Below are 12,881 nucleotides of genomic sequence, written 5' to 3'. Positions count from 1 at the left end.
ATGCATGATATGTTATGTTAAGAGAAAGACCGGTTGTACCCATTCTACGTCCCGGCACTTTGGAATGTAGAGGACTATTGGTGACAATACCATCCGAGATGTGATTAGTTGTGATGTGTTGCATTACATGATGGCATGAGCTTTTTAAATATTGTTTTCTACTATTCTGCTCACTGGGCTCTTGTAGCTCACCCCTTTTCCCTAATCCCCCAGGATTGCAGGTACGGGCTAGACAGAGAAGTCAAGAAGAGTAAAGTCATATGTATGTAATAGTTAGAATGTGGACATGATAAATTGTATAATGATGTTTAGATGTGTAATGTAATGATATTGAGGTTTAGAAGTGTGCTTGACCATAGTTATTGTAATCCCTTTTTATTACATGATCCTAGATGTATATTGATGACTATACTTAGCCAACTCAACACATGTTATGCCACCCATTGGGGGCATTGAGGAGATCCCACAGAGGGGGTCAAGATATGATTATGTATATGTTCAGTGCATGCACAGGTTGAGTTTGGCGTATGATAGAATGTATGAAAGAAAAGTTTTAATTTTTATGTATGTTTGTTGATCATGTATGGGATTAAACAGGTTTTCAGGATGCATGTTAGGCTTGCTACGGGTCCCGGCGGCCTTAAGTTGACCCGGATCCTAGCGCCGGTAGTGGTCCGATTTTCGGGTCGTTACAGAATGGTATCAGAGCCCTAGGTTCATATGGTCGGACCTAGAGTGTCGGGCTCATAGAGGTTATAGAAGGTCAAGCACAATAGGAAAGGTCATGTCCACTAGGATAGGATGTGGAGTCCTGTCTTATATGATGATGTGAAATGCCATGATAGTATGCATGTGCATTAATGATATGTGATGTATGTGATGAGGGTTCATGTGTGCCCACATGAACCATATGATGCTGATGTTTGCTTGTTATGTGCTGCCTTTCAGAAAAACAGGATGAGAGAAACTCGTCGATCTGCACGATTGACTGGAGTGCCACCTGAGGATGAGGGCATGAGCGCCCGTCCTCCTATATTGCCTAGGGCAATGTCAAGCAGGTCCAACAGGGACAGAGCAGTCAGTGGCACAGCCTTTTGGTTCTAAGACCCCAGGCTCTTCTTCTTTCAGTGCAGCAGCTTCAGGTAGCAAAAAGTGGAGTAGCACCACTAGGAAGCCCAAGAAGAACAAGTTTTGGAACAAGGTCAAGTCTAGTCTGGGACTAGGGAGTGGCTCAAGCTCTGGCGCGGATAACGCAGTTTGTGCTAAGTGTGAGAGGCCACACAGGGGTGTTTGCCGAGCTGGGACAACCGCCTGCTTCAGATGCGGGCAAAAGGGACACATAGCTCGGGAGTGTCCTAGGGCAGCTTTTGGAGCACAGTCTCAGCAGACAGCTTCTGGTAGTGTGGCTCAGCCAGCAGCTCCAGCCATGACTCAGGCCAGTGGCAGAGGCAGAGGGAGAGGGGCAGCCTCTTCTTCAGCGGGTTTCAGAGGTGAAGGTCCATCAGCTCTAGCACGGATCTTCACAATGACTCAGCAGGAGGCAGATGCATCTAACACCGTGGTGGCAGGTAACTTAGTCATTGGTTGTTCAGATGTGTATGCCTTAATGGACCCGGGCGCATCTCATTCTTTTATTGCACCGAGAGCCGTCCAGAGGTTGGGGTTGATGATCTCTGAGTTAGAGTGTCCTCTCTGGGTCAGTGGACCCAAGTGTGATCCATCAGTGGCAGAGTCAGTTTGCCAGTGTAGTCCTGTGTTTGTTGAGGGAAGATGCTTGTCCGCCGACCTGGTGGTTCTAGATTTGACAGATTTTGACGTCATTCTAGGGATGGACTGGCTATCTACCCATGGTGCTACCTTGGACTGCAGGGACAAGGTAGTCAGGTTCAGAGTTCAAGATGGGTCAGAGGTTGTCTTCAGAGGAGACAGGAGGGGTACACCTAGAGGTCTGATATCAGCTCTTCAGGCTCGTAGATTGCTTAGGAAGGGGTGTCAGGGGTATTTGGCTCATGTGAGAGAGCTTAGCAGTCAGGTTAGAGAGCCCGCCTCGGTGCCAGTGGTTAGAGAGTTTCTAGACGTCTTTCCAGACGAGCTACCAGGCTTACCACCTGCTAGGGAGATAGCGTTCGAGATAGAACTGATGCCTGGAACCCGACCGATCTCTATCCCTCCCTACAGGATGGCTCCAGCCGAGTTGAAGGAATTGAAGGAACAGTAGCAAGAGTTGGTAGAAAAGGGCTTCATCCGACCGAGCACTTCACCTTGGGGTGCACCAGTCTTGTTCGTGAGAAAGAAGGATGGATCCCTTAGGCTTTGTATCGACTACAGGCAGTTGAACAAAGTCACTACCAAGAATAAGTACCCATTGCCAAGGATCGACGATCTATTTGACCAGCTAGCCGGAGCAGGTTGTTTCTCCAAAATAGATCTGAGATCGGGGTACCATCAGTTGAGGATCAGAGAAGAAGATGTGCCAAAGACAGCTTTCAGGACCAGATATGGGCATTTTGAGTTCCTTGTAATGCCGTTCGGGTTAACCAACGCCCCTGCAGCATTCATGGATCTCATGAACAGAGTGTTTAGCCAGTACCTGGATCACTTCGTTATTGTCTTCATAAATGATATCTTAGTGTATTCCAGGAATGCAGAGGAGCATGCCCATCATCTGCGGTTGGTCTTGCAGACCTTGAGGGAACATGGCTTGTATGCCAAGTTCTCTAAATGTGAGTTCTGGCTGAGGAGCATTTCGTTCTTGGGGCATGTAGTGTCAGAGAATGGGATAGAGGTGGACCCCAAGAAGACAGAAACTGTGGCTAACTGGCCTAGACCCACTTCAGTGACGGAGATCAGGAGTTTCTTGGGTTTGGCAGGTTACTACAGGAGGTTCGTTTAGGACTTCTCGAAAATAGCAGCTCCTCTGACCAGGCTAACCAGGAAGAATCAGAAGTTTCTGTGGACCGACCAGTGCGAAGAGAGTTTTGAAGAGCTTAAGAAGAGGTTGACTTTAGCACCAGTTTTAGCTCTGCCATCTAGTGATGAGGACTTTACAGTCTTTTGTGATGCGTCCCGTGTTGGACTGGGTTGTGTGCTGATGCAGAATGAGAGGGTGATTGCTTATGCTTCTAGGCAGCTGAAGAAGCATGAGTTGAATTACCCCACGCATGACCTTGAGATGGCAGCAATGATCTTTGCACTCAAGATGTGGAGGCACTACCTCTATGGGGTAAAATGTGAGATCTTTACAGATCATAAGAGCCTGCAGTACATCCTGAGTCAAAGAGATTTGAACTTGAGACAGAGGAGATGGGTAGAGCTGCTGAGTGACTATGATTGTAAGATTCAGTATCATCCGGGTAAGGCGAATGTCGTGGCAGACGCCCTAAGCCGGAAGTCACTAGGCAGTCTATCCCACATCACGGCAGAGAGGAGACCAGTGGTGAAGGAGTTTTACAAACTCATTGATGAAGGTCTACAGTTGGAGTTGTCTGGTACAGGTACCTTGGTTGCTCAGATGAAAGTGACACCCGTGTTTCTGGAGCAGGTGGCTCAGAAACAGCATGAGGACCCAGAGTTAGTAAAGATTGCCAGGACTGTTCAGTCGGGCAAGGACAGTGAGTTCAGATTTGACAGTAAGGGGATCCTCCGCTATGGGAGTCGATTGTGTGTACCAGATGACATAGGGCTAAAAGGAGACATTATGAGAGAGGCTCATAATGCAAGATACAACATTCACCCCGGAGCCACCAAGATGTACCAATATCTGAAGAAAGTTTATTGGTGGCCAGCGATGAAGAAAGAAGTGGCACAGTTCGTGTCAGCCTGCGAAGTGTGTCAAAGGGTGAAGCTGGAACATCAGAAGCCGGCTGGAATGCTTAACCCGCTACCTATTCCAGAGTGGAAATGGAAGAATATAGCTATGGACTTCGTAGTGGGGTTACCGGCAGCGTCCAATAGAGTGGACTCCATATGGGTGATTGTGGATAGACTCACCAAATCTGCTCACTTCATTCCTGTTAGGAGTGGCTACTCTGTGGACAAGTTAGCGCAGGTATATGTGGATGAGATCGTCAGGCTGCATGGGGTTCCTGTTTCGATAGTGTCAGATAGAGGGCCCCAGTTCACCTCCAGGTTTTGGCGGAGTCTGCAGAATGCCATGGGTGCTAGGTTGGATTTCAGCACTGCCTTCCACCCCAGACTGACGGACAGTCAGAAAGAACCATCAAGACTATCGAGGATATGCTTAGAATATGTATGTTATGTTGTATGCCATGCTATGTGTTAGTTGAGGAACATTCGGGGACGAATGTTCTTAAGGGGGGGAGAATGTAATACCCGGCTAGACTCCGGTATCGGAATTCCTACCGTCCGGTGGAATCTCGGATGTCGGAGACCTCTAGAAGGGTAAAACCATGTTTTCATGAAATGTTTTAATGTTTTTGATGATTTTAAGTAAAGAGGAAATGAGTTTTTGAATGAAAACACCCTTGGAGGAAACTCAGGTTCGGCCGCCGAAACTCAAAGTTCGGCCGCCGAACATGCATGCACTTCGGGAGTGCTTTAGGCCCCCGAAGGCATAAGTGAGGAAAGTCCAGGTTCGGCCGCCGAACCTCAAGTTTGGCCGCCGAACATGGCATGCATGCGGAGGCACTTTCGGCCCCCGAACGTGGCCTGGCCAGCCACTATAAAAGGGTCCCTTAGCCGAAAACGGGCGAGCTTTTCCCCATTTTCGGCCAAGGTGAGTCCTTCCGCCATTCCTCACCATCCTTGAGTTCTTTCCTTCAAATCTTTCAAGTTTTCCACTAGTTTTCATCTTGTTTTGAAGATTTCCAAGTTTTGAGCAAGTTTTGGAGCTTTGAGGTTCAAGAACTCAAAATCTCCCACCTCCGAGTTTAGGACGTCTCTCTCTCGATCTTCAAGAGGTAAGAGCCGATCTTAAGCTCATTTCATGTTTAAAGTAAGTTTTATACAAGATCTATGGGGTAGAATGCATGTTTAGCTCATAGTTAGGTTTTTGAGTTAATGTTATGTTTTGAGCATGTATGTTGGATTTGAGTTGTTGTTGTGTGTTGTAGTTGGGGTTTAAGTTAGTTTGAAGCCCCTAGGAGCCAATGTATGTATATTTGCATGATTTGAATGAGTTATATGCATGTTGAAAGAGTTGGGAGGCAAATGTGCATAAGGGAGCCAAGTTTCTGCCCTTTGGCAGAAACCAGGTTCGGCAGCCGAAGGAACTTTCGGCCGCCGAACGTGCTTGTGGAGGCAGCCTTCGGCTGCCGAAACTTGCCCCCGAAAGGAGACTTTTGTCTCTGTCTGGCACTTTCGGCCGCCGAAGGTTCCGCCGAACATGCATGAGTTTCGCCTCTGTCTGGGAGTTTCGGCCGCCGAAGGTGCCGCCGAACCTGCCTGACTTTCGGCTCTGGAGGGACTTTCGGCCGCCGAACCTGCCGCCTGAAGTGCCCTGTCCAGCCTTTCTTTGCATGTTTTGCATGGATGTTTTGAGGTGTTTTAGGGGGTTTTTGGGGGATGTTTCTAGAGTTATGTTCTAGTTGTTTGGTCCCTCATTTGAGTCCACCTGTGTAGGTTCGGACCCGAGGAACCGAGGACCCCAGCAGTGAGTCAGCTGCTTCAGTCAGTGTCAGAGCTAGCCAGAGGTGAGTAGAATAAACTCTTATGTTTTAAAGCAAAAAAATTATACAGTTGAGCATGTTCATGCATCATGAATGCCATGTGATGAATTAGGTTGTTTGCATTAGACTCCACGAATATGTTGCATTGCATTTATGATGTTGATGTGGATTGGTTATTGGATGACCCTTTAGTCCTCATATGATATGATGATGCTACGGCATGAGATGGTATGGAAGTCCAGGTTGTACCCATTCTACGTCCCTGGCACTATGTAAGAGAAAGTCCAGGTTGTACCCATTCTACGTCCCTGGCACATTGGTATGCATGATATGTTATGTTAAGAGAAAGACCGGTTGTACCCATTCTACGTCTCGACACTTTGGAATGTAGAGGACTATTGGTGACAATACCATCCGAGATGTGATTAGTTGTGATGTGTTGCATTACATGATGGCATGAGCTTTTTAAATATTGTTTTCTACTATTCTGCTCACTGGGCTCTTGTAGCTCACCCCTTTTCCCTAATCCCCCAGGATTGCAGGTACGGGCTAGACAGAGAAGTCAAGAAGAGTAAAGTCATATGTATGTAATAGTTAGAATGTGGACATGATAAATTGTATAATGATGTTTAGATGTGTAATGTAATGATATTGAGGTTTAGAAGTGTGCTTGACCATAGTTATTGTAATCCCTTTTTATTACATGATCCTAGATGTATATTGATGACTATGCTTAGCCAACTCAACACATGTTATGCCACCCATTGGGGGCATTGAGGAGATCCCACAGAGGGGGTCAAGATATGATTATGTATATGTTCAGTGCATGCACAGGTTGAGTTTGGCGTATGATAGAATGTATGAAAGAAAAGTTTTAATTTTTATGTATGTTTGTTGATCATGTATGGGATTAAACAGGTTTTCAGGATGCATGTTAGGCTTGCTACGGGTCCCGGCGGCCTTAAGTCGACCCGGATCCTAGCGCCGGTAGCGGTCCGATTTTCGGGTCGTTACAGTTTATACCTGTATAATCAATTGCCCTAACACATCCAACTATCTCATTAAGATTCAGCCCCCTTCATGTGTTTCATCACCTCTTGTTGTATGATGCTAGGCATTTCAGAATTATTGCTTTCAGTTTCTAGTGGTGTTTCCTACACAACATTTGCCTTCTCTTTCTTTTATTGTTTGTGCTTTGATAGCATGTAAAAATAATGTAAAATAACACAATAACATATGGGAATATAATGATTTTATTTCTTATAAATTGCTCCCTTATATACGCTTCCATAGAGCTCTCTAGAGCACAATAAAGAATGAAAAATATCTAGAATTCAAATACAGAAATCAGTTGTTCCATAACAAAATTGAAAGTTGTCTTATTCTGTTGTTACAGCTATGAGAATCAAGGGAGACATTAACAGCATGCTCTGGGTTGAATTTGGAGAAGGATTGAAATAACAGTGTATTGACCATCCCTTTAAAACTCCTTATTTCATTTAAATGTGATGTTATTTCCCTTTCAAATGATATTTCACAACTATTTTATTCAAATAGTTATCTTAGTTTGCTAATAGAAGAAGGCTTCTTATTATCTTTTTAGTCTCTTGCTCCAGTTGCTCGATGCAATACTATATAGAATTAAGATACCTGAAGGAAACGATAATAAGGTTATCATGTAATTGGAACAAAAAGATGCAATACTATATAGAATTAAGATACCTGAAGGAAACGATAATAAGGTTATCATGTAATTGGAACAAAAAGCAACTCAAGGAAAAAAAATATCCCTAAATCAAAAGTAAATAAAATCAAATTGATATTGTAGTCCCCTCTAAATCAATTGATCCATTGATAAAAACTTCTTATTTCCTCTTGTACCAAATGGAGTAAAACCATATATTTATATTAGCATATATGTCATTATGTATTTAATATAAAGTTCAAATTGAGATCTATTCTACACATTTAGCATAAAAGAAGTTCATAAAAAAAAGCTCTACTGATTGCCAACCAATATTTGTATTAATATTATGCATTGTGGGAATCACCAGCGAAATATGCACAAAGCTTCAAGTTGTGTAGTATATATACTAGGCCCAAAGAGTTGAGCTATTATAACTTGTTTTCACCACATAAATTACTTTCAAATCAATTTGTAAATTGTAAGCCTACATAAAGGGAGTTAGAAAAATATTTTAGAATATATATTATTCTAGCTTCAATTATTAAAATAATATACATTAATAATTTTTTGCCCTGTTAAAAGAATATACCAAAGTTACTAGCATGCTATAATTAGTATCAGAACCATGTGATTAAAAAATTATGCAAATTGTTAAACTTATGATGAAAAGAATATCAATCATATGAGGTAGAGCAACTTGAAATACTAATAAACAACTATATCCAAGATCTAGTCTTGGCTTACTAATTATACTTAATATAGTGTGGCAGAGTTATAATAAGGACGTCATATATAATTTAGTTGGAGAGAATATAAGTCTCACATGTAGGACATTTGTCCCATATTCCTAGGACATGAGAACAATTTAGAATGTATATAATCTCGGGCTGTTTCATGAAATCAGAAAAATAGTTTTTATATTTTCTTACGTACTAAAAAATTTAGTCAATGGAAAATATTTTGCTAGTCAAACGAAAAAAGTTAGCCATTTTAAGAAAAATAACTTCCTTTTTTGAAAAAAAAGTCAATTTTTTGAAAAAAAGAAGTCATTTTCCACACTATGAGATCTTTATTGAGATCTTTATTAAGATCTTTATATATAAATTTATTAATAAATTTTATTTTTAAAATTAAAATTAAGCAATAGAAAATAAATTATTTCTTTAAAAAATATTTTCTATTCACGAAAAATAATTTTCAGATACAAGTTATTTTCCGTAAACAAACGGAGCCTTAGTTTCATTCTATTAGAACAATTTGGGGTAATCGTTTTAAACTTAGTGATGCTATATAACAATCGGCCAAAATAAGTCATGAGTTGTCATCATGAGATAGGGTCACGTAGTAAGGATCTAGTAAATAGAAAACGCGGTCTAGCTTGAGGAAAGAAAGACCTGAACACCTTAACACCTGATTCATCAATAGGATTCGCCTTTCTCTGGATAGGGTGAGTCTTGGTATGAAGTTACCGTTATCAGGTGCACAATCCAGCGTATTTCCGTTACGCCTATAATCTCGGGGTTACCAATCTATCAGCTGACAATATTCCTTATTCAGCAGTCGGCCACATTATCGCTGGATCATTGGGAAATGCTATATTTATCTCCATTCTCTTGTTGTATAAAAGGAGGACAATCACAGAGATAAATGTATGCTATTCTTGATACTACTCAAGTTCTAAGCAATTCATTACACTCTCTATCTTCTTCAGTACTGATTTGAGCATCGAAGTGGCTGTCGTGGACACCCACTTCCACCTTACCTTCTCTCCCTTGCAGATTTAGCCAATCACAGCTTAACTCCATTCTGACCACGTTATTAATCTAACATCTGCAACATCATTTGGTTCTATTGTTAGAAAATCCTTTAAATCCTTCTTATTCACTTAGATTACGACCGGTTTCCTACTCTTTTTTCTCATAAAAGAATATATCTCTCTCCTTCCACTTTCAAAATGGCCGAAAGTTCGTGAGCTACTGCTAATGTCACCACCCATGAGGGTGTCATCGTTTCTTCCACCTCGAACAATGGGAAAAACACATCCCTAATAGTCAATGAAGTAGACCTCAATAATTTAAATAACGAACAGATGCTCCAGTACATCCAAAAGTTGCAGGCTACTATCAGGAAGTAAAAGGCTCGGGAGGAGGCATCACACATTACTCTTGGAAGAAGGGAGGAAGCCCCTGTAGACACCCTAAGGGCTCGAATAGAAGCGGTCAAAAGACGCCCTAAAGGAAAGACCAAGTTTGAAGATTAATCAGACGAGGCTCTGAAAAGCATCATTTGGAAGCTAGTACGGGCCATGCAAAGGTACCAAAAGGAATAAGAGAAAGATTTCAGCTTAGATGGTGCCTTGCCTCTTTTGGAAGACATTTTAGCGGAAACCTTCTTGACCAGGTTCAAGCTATGTAGCTTGGACAAATATGACAGAACAATAGATCCTAGAAGCCACCTAGCAATCTTTAGGACAACCATGAAGCTTCCGGATATAAACGACTTTGTGTTATGCCGAGTGTTTCCATCAACACTTATAAGCTTGGCTCATAAATGGTACCAAGATCTAAGCCCAAGTTTGATCCAAAACTTTGCACAGTTTACTATATTATTTAAATCCATATTTATTACGTTTATACCTACTAAAAAACTTTTCTTTGACTTGCGAAAGGTCTGCCAAGGAGAGAGTAAGTCTTTAAGAAATTTTATCTCACGGTCCAATGCTGAGGCCATACAGGTGGAAGAACTAAATCACGAGATAGCATGTGAAACATTAAAGAAAGGAACACAAAACGTCAAATTCATGGATTCCTTGATTAAAAACCCAGCCGCAATGTATCAGCAGTTGATAGACAAAGCTCAAAAGTATATCAGGTTAGATGATGAAGTTCAAGCATTAAAAGAGGACAAGAGGGTGAACCAAAAGCAAATTCAAAAGCCCAAGAGGTGAGGACATGAAGGAGATCACATGAGTTATCTCATTTCCTGAAGGAAGGATGACCAAAGTAAGTATAAGAATTATATCCAGTTGGACGACTTACGGACTCATATTTTAATATGGATCCGGAAAAATGATAAGAAAATTAGGTGGACGCCTAAGCTTAACCTCAAAAAATTAGAGAAATGAGATAGAAACCAAGTACTGTCGTTTCCACAAAGATCATGGGCATATGACAGATGGGTGCCGATAACAAAAGGATGAGATCGAAAGGCTGATAAGGGAAGACACTCTTTGGAAGTTCACTAAGAGAGGCAAGGAAGAGAGAAGACTTGAGCCTGAGAAAACAACTCTTGGAATCACCCCTGATCAAGAACCTGTAGGGGGTCATACATGCAATAACAGAAGGACCTACGAGTGATCAGGTGATAGAGTATATTTTAGTCCATATTATCATGATCTTATTGATGTTTATTTACACCTTTTCTACCTAATTTTGTGGTTTTAATCATGTTTTGCAGATATTAGGTGTAAAGAGACAATCTGGAGAAAATGCTCTTAAAACTGTCAAAAAGTGCCAAATATGGAAAGTACAAAAAAAAAAAGTTTTCAAATATGGAAAGTGCTAAATAAGGAAAGTTTTCTGATAAGGAAAGTGCCAGAAAAGGAAAACGCAATCAACAGATTCTTTGAAATTCAAATTGCAGATTCTTCTTTCCTTATTCAAAGGTGAAGCCAATTATGGAAAGTGTCAAATAAGGAAAGTTTTCAGAAAAGGAAAGTCCTCAAATAAGGGAAGTGCAGAAGCAAAAGCAAATAAGGAAAGCTCAGTTAGAAGATTATTTGAAATTCAAATCGCAGATCTTTCTTTCCTTATTCAAAGACGTGCACACACTGCAGCAGTCATATCTTCCTATTTAGGCAGCAAGATCTCATGAAGACGCACTTGCCTCTTCTGCGTTCAACATTCAAAATTCAAACGAAGGCTCCACCTAAAAAGGAAAGACTGGACAGATTCACTTTTCCTTCTGCATTCAATGACTGCGCTCCACTTCCTCTTCTGCAATCCACGCACATCCTTCCTCTTCTGAAACTTGATCCGCGCGCCTCCTTCCTTCCGGAGAATTTGCAATGCGATTCTTTCCTTTTCAACACTTTGGGTAGCCTCTTCACTAATTAGGAAGCAAGTATGACCTAGGGCAGCACTTTCAACTATAAAAAGACACATAAGGAGCCTCCACACAACCTTTAAGCCCCTTGGGAGGCACCTACGAAATTCACATCTCTTCTTCTACCTTTCTTCTTTTCTTTTATTTTTAATTTTGTTTCAGCCATGAGAGGCTGAAATCTTTTATTCTAGTTAAAGATTAGGTGATACTTTAGTTGTTTTTATGGATTGGGAGACTTGATTAAATATTGTTAAACTTTTGGTTGTTTAATATTCATGCAATTTCATGCTTGATTTCAATATTGCTTTGTTGTTTAGATCTACGTTGATTCTTGATTGCAAGGTAATAATATGTTAGTTTGGGTGATTTAAGTCCGTAATTGCTTGGATTATTCAAACATAAGAACACTTGGTGTAAAAACCAAGGAAATTGTATGATCTGACAACATCTCATGCGTTTGAGTAGTTAGGATTGGATCTCTCTCTTTCTTCATGCAATTAACAATTGTTTGATGCCTAAGGCTCAAGGACGTTCCTTGGCAATTTGTTAATTAGTAATTAATTAGAGGACGTTCCCTAATTGGTTTAATCATAAGGAGAGACATGGTGGTGAGAAACGTCTTCCATCTCCATAACTAATCTATTGAATCAATCAAAAGAAACTAAGTGTCAATGATCAATCCCAACAGCTGAAGTGGATCCAATTGTTCAACTAGAGCTTTCTTATTATTTATTTCTCTTTTATTTTTATTATTTGCTTTATTTTTATTGCTTTCAATTTAGATCAATTAAATCAATCTCAAAACCCCCCATTTTACTTTCAGTTTATCTCGTTTTCAGTTTTATCTCGTTTCAGTTTATTTTGCTTTCTGTTTATTTCTCTTTCAGTTTTATCTCGTTTCAGTTTTATCTCGTTTTCAGTTTATCTCGTTTTCAGTTTTCTTCCTTTTCAGTTTATTTTTATTTCAGTTTATTTTATTGATCTTGATAAGGAAAATAGGTAAGTTCTCAATTCCTTGTGGATTCGATCCTTTCACTACTATCTGCAGTTATAAATTGTTGATAACCAGAAAGGTTATTTTTGACCGGCTTCGATAACCGCGAGTCAAAAATTGGCGCCGTTGCCGGGGAATTGATTTAACTTATTTGTTTTTCTTTCAGGACTAAAAAAAAAATAGGCACCACCAAATCTGCCTCTAAAAAAGTCACCATCGCAGATCTGAATCATGGATGAGGTAAGTAGATCTGATCTTTCTTTTTTGACATCTTTTATGAAAGATTTTGCCATAGGACTAGTTCAACAGGTTCAAGCACCCCAGCCACCAAAGCCATGTAGGATCTGTGGATATGTGGGACACCCAACTGATCAATGTCCTACACTTTATGGGAATAGTCAGCCTAGACATACATTTGGAGGATTCAATGACCAACCAGTTCATGCGTTTGGAGGATACTATGAACAGC

Source organism: Manihot esculenta, chromosome 12, assembly GCF_001659605.2.
Source record: "Manihot esculenta cultivar AM560-2 chromosome 12, M.esculenta_v8, whole genome shotgun sequence".
Classification (NCBI taxonomy): domain Eukaryota; kingdom Viridiplantae; phylum Streptophyta; class Magnoliopsida; order Malpighiales; family Euphorbiaceae; genus Manihot; species Manihot esculenta.
This window is presented reverse-complemented; position numbering follows the sequence as displayed.